This window comes from Rattus norvegicus, chromosome 17 (genome assembly GCF_021556685.1).
Source record: "Rattus norvegicus strain SHRSP/BbbUtx chromosome 17, alternate assembly SHRSP_T2T, whole genome shotgun sequence".
NCBI lineage: Eukaryota > Metazoa > Chordata > Mammalia > Rodentia > Muridae > Rattus > Rattus norvegicus.
The window spans coordinates 599,336-610,273 of record NC_141550.1 but is presented as its reverse complement, the minus strand read 5'-3'; the positions used below and the strand labels follow the sequence as shown (position 1 = coordinate 610,273).

At 40.2% G+C, this 10,938-nt stretch overlaps 1 long non-coding RNA gene across 1 annotated transcript; it reads right to left on the bottom strand.

The window, feature by feature from the left end:
* Positions 1-2,068: 2,068 nt before the first annotated feature.
* On the bottom strand, positions 2,069-3,315 carry LOC147999919 (uncharacterized). The gene is made up of 2 exons (XR_015641013.1): positions 3,215-3,315; positions 2,069-2,258 (listed from the first exon to the last, which is right to left on the bottom strand). It is a non-coding gene; the product is annotated as an uncharacterized LOC147999919 (long non-coding RNA).
* Between the last annotated feature and the right edge of the window lie 7,623 nt (positions 3,316-10,938).

Sequence of the window (10,938 nt, the reverse complement as noted above, 5' to 3'; positions counted from 1 at the left end):
AGGATTTTTTTACATAAATACTTAATCAGGTACGTTTTCCTGCAGTTTTTATATAGTATTTTTACCTCAGTTTCATAGAATATAACTTGGGTGCTGTGTGAATTTTTCTGGGGAGGTATGAGCAAACATCCATTCATCTTAGATCAGGCACCAATAGCAGGTGCAAGAAATAGTTCCCCAAAGTCTGGATTGGTGAACCAATGAGTTTATTGGGGTTACATGGTGATACAGGGGTAGATGCATCACAGAAAGACTCGTGAACACTCAAGCTGCAGCTTGGCCACATATACAACCTTGGGGAGGTACCCAGGGAACACAATTCCAGTTCTTAGTACCTACAACGGTCTTTAACTCCAGTTTTAGGGAATCCAGTATCGTCTGGTTTCCATAGGTACTTGCATTCTTGCTGAGCACATAAAAATGAAGACAAGAAATGCTACAGATGTAAGGGCACTGTCAGTAAAAACTTAACGTCTGTGAAGTATGGTGATCAACTTGTTTGCAGCTATCTTGTCTAACATTGTCCAGATGGGTCAACAGTCCTGCCTTCTGGGGTAACTTCAGTTCTAGCTACACTGAAGTTTTGCCACTCTATAATGAGTTGCCTTTAATGGAAGCTTGTAATAATCTTGTGGGTTGTCCTTTTTTTCTCTTTACTCTCTTAACAATTCCTCAGATCTGTCTTACTCATACTTCTTTCAAGATGTCTAGGGAACTCAATTCTTTCCCAGCCATAGATCAGTTATCTCCCGAGATGTACAGTCATTCCCATTCTCCTATTTCATGCCTTCTTGGCTCCACTGACTATAGGAATTGTGAATGCCAAATGGAAACTTGAAAACATAACACCACCACCAATTCTTTCATCTTTTAGGATGTTTCTAATTATTTCTGGAAGTAAAGGTTTCTAAAGCCTTTGATGAGTCTCTGAAGAGCCCTGCCTCTCTTGGTACTCAGTCTACAGACCAGGCTGGGCTCAAAAGCATAGATTCACCTGCCTCTTCTTGCAAAGTGCTGGGATAAATATATATATATCATTCTTCTGTAGTGTATATCTGGTTGAAAGGAACCTCAATCTATATATCTATATTCCCTCTTTATTACACCTTACACTTTGCCTTTTCCAGATTGTCCAGGCCCTTTACCTCTTATCAACTATGAAAAATAGAAAAATATTTATCATTATTCTTGTTGTTATGTGTATATATGTCTAAATACGTAACCACATGAACTTACATTTGTCAGACATGTTGATGTTTAGTATCTTTCTCGATTTCTCCCAAATCATAATTTTTTTCTTTACAGATTTTGCTATATTTAGTAGGTTATAGAGCTCCAGGGAGACTCCTATCTCTGCATCCCCAGAACTAGAGTTTTGGGCATCATATCACAATGCTCCAGCTTTTGCCATGGGTGCTAAGGGTCAAACTCAGGCCCTCATGTTTGCATGGCCAGCACTTTACCATACGAACTGTCTTCCCAGCCATGAAAAATATCTGTTGTCATTATTTAATGTCTCCTGGCTTGGTATTGCTTGTATTATTAATGACACAATTTTAAGATCTTTCCAAAGTAGTCTTCCTATTCAGTGTCTAAGCTTTTGTTTCTGACATTCAATCTACAGTCTCTCTCACTTTTTTCTATCTGTGTACTCTTGTAGGAAATTGAGCTAGACCAGATCACAGAGGTGGATCTGAGTTCCAAGAGTGATGAATAGGATTAGAGAGTCGAGATAGCCCTCTGCTATCTTATCCTTGGAACAACATAACCTGGCCTCTCTTGTTCTTTCCTATGTGATCAGGTGTGTGGAAGTTCTTGAGCAGAAGGCCTGACTTTCCCTACTGAGCCCAACATTGTGACTTCTGTCTGGTCATCGTCTTGAAGATCTTGTGTGCTTGCTACATCTGCCACATCCCCTCTCTCCATATTCCCCAAACCAACATCACTTAGACACCAAGTTCATCATTGCTTACCAGGTGCCCATTGCTTACTTCATTGCTTACTTATCGTTTTTCTTCACAGGGTAAGAAGTGGATAAATACATTTCAAATAATAAACAACAAATATGTACAGGAATACCATCTTGTTAGATGTTAGAACATCCCACACTTGATAACAGTGGAGGTAGAGTTTGGGTCACAATGTGGCAAATCGTTTGTTTCTTCTTGCAGGTCTGGGCTCTGTGGACCCTGGTATCCTGGTCAACTAGACTTCTCATAAACACATATTTTCCAAGGTAGGACATGGATCCCCAGTAGCTAAAGAAATGAAAGAGAACTATAGGATAATTATGCTTAGAAGCTAATGGAAGGTAGATGAACATGGCCAATGCCTTAGACATACTTGATTGACAACTCAGGTAGCTGAAATACTGGATGATGCCTAGAGATTCTTTACTCTTTTCCAAACCCATTTTATGTACTTGGTAATTTGCTTTTTGACCCGCCATCTATTGTTTGTTGCCGTGAAACAATAGGATAGACAAAGTGGAGAGGGATAAAAATAGCAAATTTCAGGGATTGGGGATTTAGCTCAGTGGTAGAGCGCTTGCCTAGGAAGCGCAAGGCCCTGGGTTCGGTCCCCAGCTCTGGAAAAAAGAACCAAAAAAAAAAAAAGCAAATTTCAGTTGTTTTAATGATTTTGTTTTGATAAACAGCTTCCCATTGATCTGCCTTATTGAAAGCCATTTCCTTAAAAATCTCACACACTGGCCTGATAGCAATGGAGTGCAGCTTTTATTTATTTTTACTTTTGTCAAGATTAAAAAATCATAGCTTGAAGGAATTTGTAGTAACCAATGTGGATAATGATGGACAAAGAAAGTTGCTTTTAAAATTATCTCACAAATGAGACTTCAATAAAGGTTATAGAAAAAATATTAACCTGTGACTTTGTATTTGGGATTTTGTATTGAATTCGGTCTTAGGAATCAACATTCACTGCTTTAGAGTCTAGAAATTGTGGACCCTAATAAATTCTCAGGGCATCTTATATTATTGAATAATATAGCCAAAGAGGTTTCAGAAAAAATAAAAGGGATTAAAGATCCAGACAGCTGTTATTTCACAAATCCTTCATTTGAGGGGAAACACTGTCCTTAGGATTCTAAATGAGCAAGCAGTTATCAAGTGTGGCTGATAAAACTTGAAGTTTCCTAAAAGCCTAGGAAAATGGGCAGGAGACCATAAACGCTAGCTTTAGAGCGGCTACGTACTGTGAGGTGGTGAGACAGGAGGTATGTCGCTTCCTGTTCTGTTGTTAGAGTCAATCATTTGTTTGAGGGTGTACAGGACATCCCTTCTCTGCCAGGACTGGAAGGAAGCTCTAAGCCCCTGGTCATGTGTTTAAGATGGTCATGGTTAAGATGTTTCACAATCTTTCTTTCTTCTTTTATGACATGTGATGTATGTGCATGCCACTCCCCCCATTGTGTGTGTGTGTGTGTGTGTGTGTGAGTGGTGTGTGTGTGTCTGTGTGTATGTGTGTGTGTGAGTGGTGTGTGTGTGTCTGTGTGTATGTGTGAGTGGTGTGTGTGTTTGTGTGTGTGTGAGTGTGTGTGTGTCTGTGTGTGTGTGAGTCTGTGTGTGTGTGTAAGCCAAAGGTTGACATGGATGTCTCCTTGTTGCACACTGTTTGTGGTTTTTCACTGCATCTGGAGCACTGACTCAGCTAGACTGACTGGCCAGTGAGCTCCAGGGAATCTTGTCTCTGCTTTTAACCTCAGCACTGGGTTGCAGGCACACATCATTGTACTTGGCATTTAACTGTGTGCTATGGGTCCGAGCTCGAGTCCTTATGCTGTGTGGCAGGCATTTCACCCCATGAGTCATATCCCTAGACCTGAAGATGATTCTTGAATCTCTTATTGCTTGCTACTCGTCTCCATAAAATGATAGTTTATTTATCTTGCTGGTTTTGGTTTTAGAAGTTACCGAGACCATTCAAACATAGTAGTTCAGAATTTTGTAGAGTCAAATTGTAGCAGATACCTTTATCCACTGAGATGTTTTCCTGGCCCTGAAGTATCAAGTTGGAAATAATAATTAGTCATGTTTCCCCTCTCATATTAATTAAATACTACCACCAAATAAAGCTTTTAGTTTCTAGGGAACAATCACACATATAATACTGGTGTCATAAATTTCTAAACACAAAGGACAAGCTGACAGGAAATAATGCAGTTTTAGGAGCAGTCATTTATACTCACTGGAATTTCAATAGAAATTAGATATCTAGAAATGCCCTTATAAATAAAATAGAACATTTTTGACAATAAGCCTATCACAGCATTATTTATGATGACCTCCAACTGGAAATAATCTAAGTACCCATCAAAATGGCACTAGAATAATTTTCAATACATGGAGAGTATGTTGGGGATATTCAGTTACACAGGATGACTTAGAGCAAAGTCCCCAAAGCCCTAGAACAGAACAAAAGATAGTATGAGTTCCTCATATAAAATATGCCCAGTTACTTCTTTGGAATTTTCAAGGGAGTTCTAAGTGGCTTTGTGACTGTTTTGAGCTCAAGACATTTAAGGATGCAAAACAATTGTTTTGAAAGTTGAAAGGTTTCTCAGAAGAATACCATTGGGTACAGTGGAAATTTTCTCTCTCACATTCCTGCTAGGGAGGGAACCTCAAAAGACTATTTGGAGAATTCATATGAGCTCTCAGAGTACAGACCAGAATAAGAAGGGAGTGCCTGACCTCTGTCTGTGGAGATTAAAGACATGCAACAATGAGATAGAGAAAGAAAAGTTTTATACAGTTTAGACAAGAGAGCAGACCTTTCCTACGTGCTTTAAGAATTAATTTAAGAATTTAATTGCACTTGGGGCTAGAGAGATGGCTCAACGGTTGGGAGCCATAGCTGCTCTTCCAGAAGTCCCAGATTTGATTTCCAGCACTCACATGACACTTTACAACCATCTATAACTCCAGTTCTGGGAATACAGCGCCTTCTTTTGGCCTCCTTGGGTACAAGACATGCACATGGTGCATACACCTAATGCAGGCAAAATACTTATACCTGTAAAAAGAAAAAATTCACTTGATAGACTATGGTTCATCTCTTGTCTGACAGCTCTAATGGGTATAATGATCTCACGGGTATAACGCAACTTTGTTGATGCAAATGGATGTTTCTCCTTTTTATATGGCTGAATAGTATTCTATTCTACATACACACCACACGTTCTTTATCAAGTCATTTGTTGACAATTGACTGTTTTCATCCCATACCTTGACTGTTTTAATTAATGATGCAATGCGCATGGGGGCGCATGCATATTTTGAACATAATGATTTCATTTTCTTTGGTTATGTTCCTAGTAATAACATTGCTGGATTATGTGAGAATTCTATTTTTAGATTTTTTTGGGTGGGGTCTCTAAATAATAGAGATAAAGATTAATTACCTCCCCACAGCAATGGACGGATTCTCTTTCCCTACATCTTCTTCAGCATTTATCCATCATCATTCTGACAACATTGCTCTAACAAAATGAGATAAAACTTTTAATCCTCTTGTTTCTGTCTTCCAAGGGATTGCTGGCACGCTTTGCCACATCTTAAATGTGCAGCACTGGGTCTCATTGGTTCTAGGCAAGTACACCACATCCCTAGCCTGATATATTTGAACTTGCCAAGTACTTTAGACTTCAAATTATAAACGAAAAATGTGATTTAAGATTTTTTTTTTTTGGTTTGGAATGGTATGTTGCTTCTTGTGATTTCTGAAAGATGAAATACATTAATGACTTTCACAGACATACACTGCTGAGAACTGTGGAGGTAGAATTCACATTTCAGAATGAAAGTATTTCTCTAGCTGTGTTGTTCGTATTTTGAGAAGGGTTGTTTCAAAGAAATGAAACTTGTACTTTCTTCTTTTGCTGGCCCCACTGCTTTCTAATGCATACCAAGAAAGAGGTTTTATAGTGATCTCTGCTTCTTCAAACCTGAAACATTATTCTTTGATTTGTTATGGAGTTAACTGAAAATAAGACTTAAAATAATTATTATGCTTTTACAGATCTCAGAGTCAACTCCGTTTTGCCCTGAGGATTTTCTTTGTGAAATTAATAGCACCGATTTTTTTTTTTTGGAGGAGTATATTTTGCCATGTGATCTTGTCTATTTCTTTCTTTCTTTCTTTCTTTTTTTTTTTTTTTTGGTTCTTTTTTTTCGGAGCTGGGGACTGAACCCGGGGCCTTGTGCTTCCTAGGTAAGCGCTCTACCACTGAGCTAAATCCCCAGCCCCATCTTGTCTATTTCTGTTGTGTATGTTCTGTTATTTCTGTGTTTTAGAAAATCCAAGATTGTTGGCTTTAGTTCCGTTGTATAACCTAAATGGAAGTGCTGTGTTTACAGAAATTCAGCTCCCCCTCTTTTTCTCTTTATGTTTGTGGTGCTTGTGTTGTGTGGTTTGTGTATGTGTGCTATACGTGTGAGTGATAGCCTATGTGTGTATAACTAACATGTGGAAGTCAGAGGACAAGCTTGGATGTCAGTGTTTGACTTGACTTTTTAAGGTAGGGTCTCTTGTTGGCTGTTCATACTAGGCTCCTGACCTGCTGGAGGTTCTCCTGTCCCCATCTCTTCTCTCATTGTAGAACTGGGGTTATAGAATGAGCTACTGTGTTTAGCTTTAAAGGCTCTGTCGACTTAAGCTCAGGCCTTCATGCTTTCTCAGCAAGCTCTTTATCCATGGATTGACCTCAACCCTTGGTCATTTCTTTCTCTCTTTTTTTTTGGTGGTTATTTTATATCAATAAAAAGATGCCTGCATATATTTTATAATTGTATAGAAGCTAAAGGTGTCTTCATAGTCCTGCTTAGTGCTTTTAGTTAATTTTTAAAAAGGAGACAGAAACACAGAGAACTAGTCAGAGAACTAACAATGAAAACAGAGGGAAAATTGGAGTTCAGCGGGACATAGAAGATACCAGAGGTACCTGGAAATACCTGATTTACAATTCTTCACTAGTTTCTCATTGATCTTACATTTGGTATTGCTAGTCATTTGTGCTTATTGACTTATGCCCATGTTTTCTTTCCTCTGTGACATACTTGGAAAATTACTGGTACAAATTACAGATGCAGAATGTCTCTGAGAATACTGTAAAACTCTGTGGCCTACATGGAACCAGGCCCAATTGTCTTGTTACTGATTGCACAGTATACTGATCCACTCGTCTGGCCAAATTCACTTTTAAGTTAGCTCTCTAATAATGATGTTTCCCCAAAAATAAAGGAAAAAGAAATTTAAAAAGTGATGTGGAGATAACTCAAAGGGCAATGATCTTGTAGTGCTTGTCTCCAGGGTCCACATAGTGGTACATTAGTGTGCATATGCAATCTCAGTGTCCTGAGGAGAGGACACATAAGAGACTCTAGAAGCCCATATATCAACTTTCTTGGAGTACATAATGGCAAATAATCATCCAAGGTTGTTCTCAGGTCTCCACTTGAATACTCACATTTATACATTCAAGTATACACATGAAAACACAAAGAGAGAAGGGGGAGGCGGGTGAGGGTGAGAGAGAGAGAGAGAGAGAGAGAGAGAGAGAGAGAGAGAAACAGAGGTGCAGCAGTATGTAGTACAAATTAATATAGTAAATCATTGTCTTAGTTAGAGTTTTATTTCTGTGAACAGACACCATGATCAATGCAAGTTTTATAAAGGACAACATTTATTTGGGGCTGGCTTACAAGTTCAGAGGTTCAGTCCATTATCATCAAGGGGGGAGCATGGCAACATCCAGGCAGGCATGGTGCAGGAGGAGCTGAGTTCTACATCTTCACCTGAAGGAAGCCAGGAACAGACTGAGAATCCCCAGGCAGCTAGGAGGAGGGTCTCCAAGCCCACCCCTACAGTGACATACTTCCTCCAACAAGGCCACACCTTCTAATAGTGCTGCTCCCTGGGCCAAGCATATACAAACCATCACAGTCATCATTTCTTTATTTGGGGGAAGGGCATAGTAAATATATTTTTACCTTTTCTAGGTCAAAAAAAGTTCATTACCAGATACATATTAATAATGCAACAGAGAAGAGCAGGAAGTTGATTGACATTGTCCCCAGAATTTTGCCACACATGACATTGCTAGATAATACTTTGCAATTGTTTCTCAGTTCTGTGTTGTGATATATGTATGTTACACTGATATTGGTACTGAGAATTCTGGTGCCTTTAAGAAACATAGAAATATTTTTGTTTAAACCCCAGGTGTGGGATATTGAGCTGCTTCAGATTGTCTCCAGCAGCTGACTATGATTTGCTTGGTGCTCTAGCAGGGCATGATTTTTCCAGCTGTAAGTTGGTTGCTGTTGGTTTTGTTTTGTTAAGCAGTTATGAGCAAAGGAGAAGGAGGAAGAGGTAGAGGAGGAGGAGGAGGAGGAGGAAAGGAAGAGGAGGAGGAGGAGGAGGAAGAGGAGGTGGTGGTAGTGGTGTGGGGGTTCAGGGAGTCACCACTCACACCAAACACTGATTTCAGTTAAGCAACGCACACCATAATGCTGATGTCTAGGTCCGCAAGAAAGAAAAACCCAATTGTGGCACTAATCTGCTCTCAGAGTAGATTTTTTTGTATAGGAAAAATCAGGTTCAAAAGCTTAAAGGGCAAAGAGGGGAGCAGTTGGCTTAGTAGGCAAAGTATTATCAGCTAACCTTTAGGCTGATTGGTCTTGAGTAAGGTAAGGGGGGTGGTGGATAGGTGATGAACAGGGGAATTTCAGAACATTGAGATAATAGAGCATGAGTATTACAGCCATAACTTTGACTTATTAGTAGTATTCTTCAGTGTCACCCACAAAAACCACAGTGAGCTCATATGTAGGTGCAGGAAGGGCTTACCAGTGATCAGTTCTGACTGAAGCCGCTTTAGACATAACAGTTCATATTGACCTTTGATTTGATGGGTCCTGTGTAAAGCTTTGTGGAATTTCTTAAGATTAGCAAACTTCATACAGAACATTCCAAACATATAGAACAAAACGGTATGTGGTCAGCATGTCATTGAGCCAAGTCATTTCTCTGTGTCAATGACCGTGTCAGTGTTACAGCAACAACATGAAATAGCCGGCAGGCATGGAACAAAATGGCTACAGCTATGCTGGGGGCAAGGGGGAGTGTCAGACCATAACAGCAGCAGCAGCAGCAGCAGCAGCAGCAGCAGCAGCAGCAGCAGCAGCAGCAGCAGCAGCAGCAGGAGGAGGAGGAGGAGGAGGAGGAGGAGGAGGAGGAGGAGGAGAAGGGAAGAAAGAAAGAAAGAAAGAAAGAAAGAAAGAAAAATAAATTAGATATTCTGATGGTGAGGGTCAAACTTGCTTTAAGGAACTTGACAGCACCCCTAATCAACTGGAAGTAGTCTAATGATAACATCAGAGTCTTTCCCCTCTATCCTTTTCTCTCCTACCTAGTGTTAGGAGGTTGAAAGGGTGTAAGAAAAGGGGTAGGAGAAGTGTGGAAGAAAGAAGAACCCACAAAGAAGCAAAAAAAAATACAGCTATGGATATTTTCTCTTTGGGACCAAAGACTTCACACTCTTATCCCTCAGAGCCTGTGAAAAGAAAGAATTGGTATTTTCATGGTGTGATAGCTTTAATTGTCAGCAGGACACAACATAGGGCCCTCTGGGAAGAGAGTCTCAGTGAGGAACTGTTTACATTGGGGTTTCCCCCATGGGCATGTCTATGGGGGAATTACCTTAATTGGTTTATTGATGTGAGGAGACACAATCCTCAGTAGATGGAAACATTCCCTAGGTAGAGAGCCCTGCTTTGTATAAACATAGAAACTTGATCTGAGCATAATTAAGTAAAGCCCTCATACACTTAACTTTCTCTGCTTTTGACTGTGGATGTGATGTATCTTAAGTTCCTGCCACTGTGGCTTTCCCGAGTAATGACTATAACCTGGGATGTGAGTTAAAAATGAACCCTAAGTCTTTTAAGTTGCTTTTTGTGAGGGGATTTTATCAGAGCAATGGAAATAGAACCCGGGCAATTGTGTTATATGACCTTACTGTGGGGACTGATTGAATCACTTAGTTTAAAACCAGAAAATTCTCCTCAGCTGGTGGGAGAAGGCAGGAAAGTTTAAACCATGAGCAGTTCTCCATGTGACAGATGGAGGGGTCTCATAAGAAGAAACATGAGTGGCCTGAATGAGCAGAGAGACCTCTTCTGTCCATTAGCAGAGAAATGGGTCTCAGTCTTTTCGGGGGGGAAAAGAACTTTATCTAAGAGAGAAGAGCTTTGAAAAGAACCTTGATGTCCATGTATGTGAGTTAGCGTTTTGCCATTCTAGCAAGATACCTGAGGTACTGTACTTACAAAGATCAAAGATTATTTTGGTTCACCATTTTGGAGATTTCAGTCCATGTGAAGGGCAACATAAACCCCATTTGTCTCCATTTAAGGACCGGGCCTGATTTCAAAAAAGGCCGTAGTTACCAGCTTCAGGAATAGACCATAAGTCCAAAAAACTACGTCTTAAGACACCAGCTCTAGGAACAGACCATAAAATGTAGAACAAGATCATAAAACCCTCTCCCAAAGAACAGCCTGGAGATAACCACAAAAATGGGGAAATATCTTATCTCAGAATGGGCCATCCAGGCTGGGCAGCCCTATTTCAGCATATGGTTAAACGTTCATGACATAGGAGTGCAGACCACTGACCCCCTGTGACCCCTAGCAGCCGCCAATAAAATTTTAGATTGCCTCATCCTTCTAGAGAGTTCCCCAGTTCCTTATAAGGGGGCCTGCATGCCTTTCTCTGGGGTCGCCACTTTAGAGAATGGTTGACCCCTGCATGCTGGTTGTTTCTGCAGAATAAACACTCTTGTTTTTGCACACTATCTGAGTCTGGGGTCTTCCTTCAGCGACTTTTGGACCCTCATACTTGGTGCGTCTGTCCCAT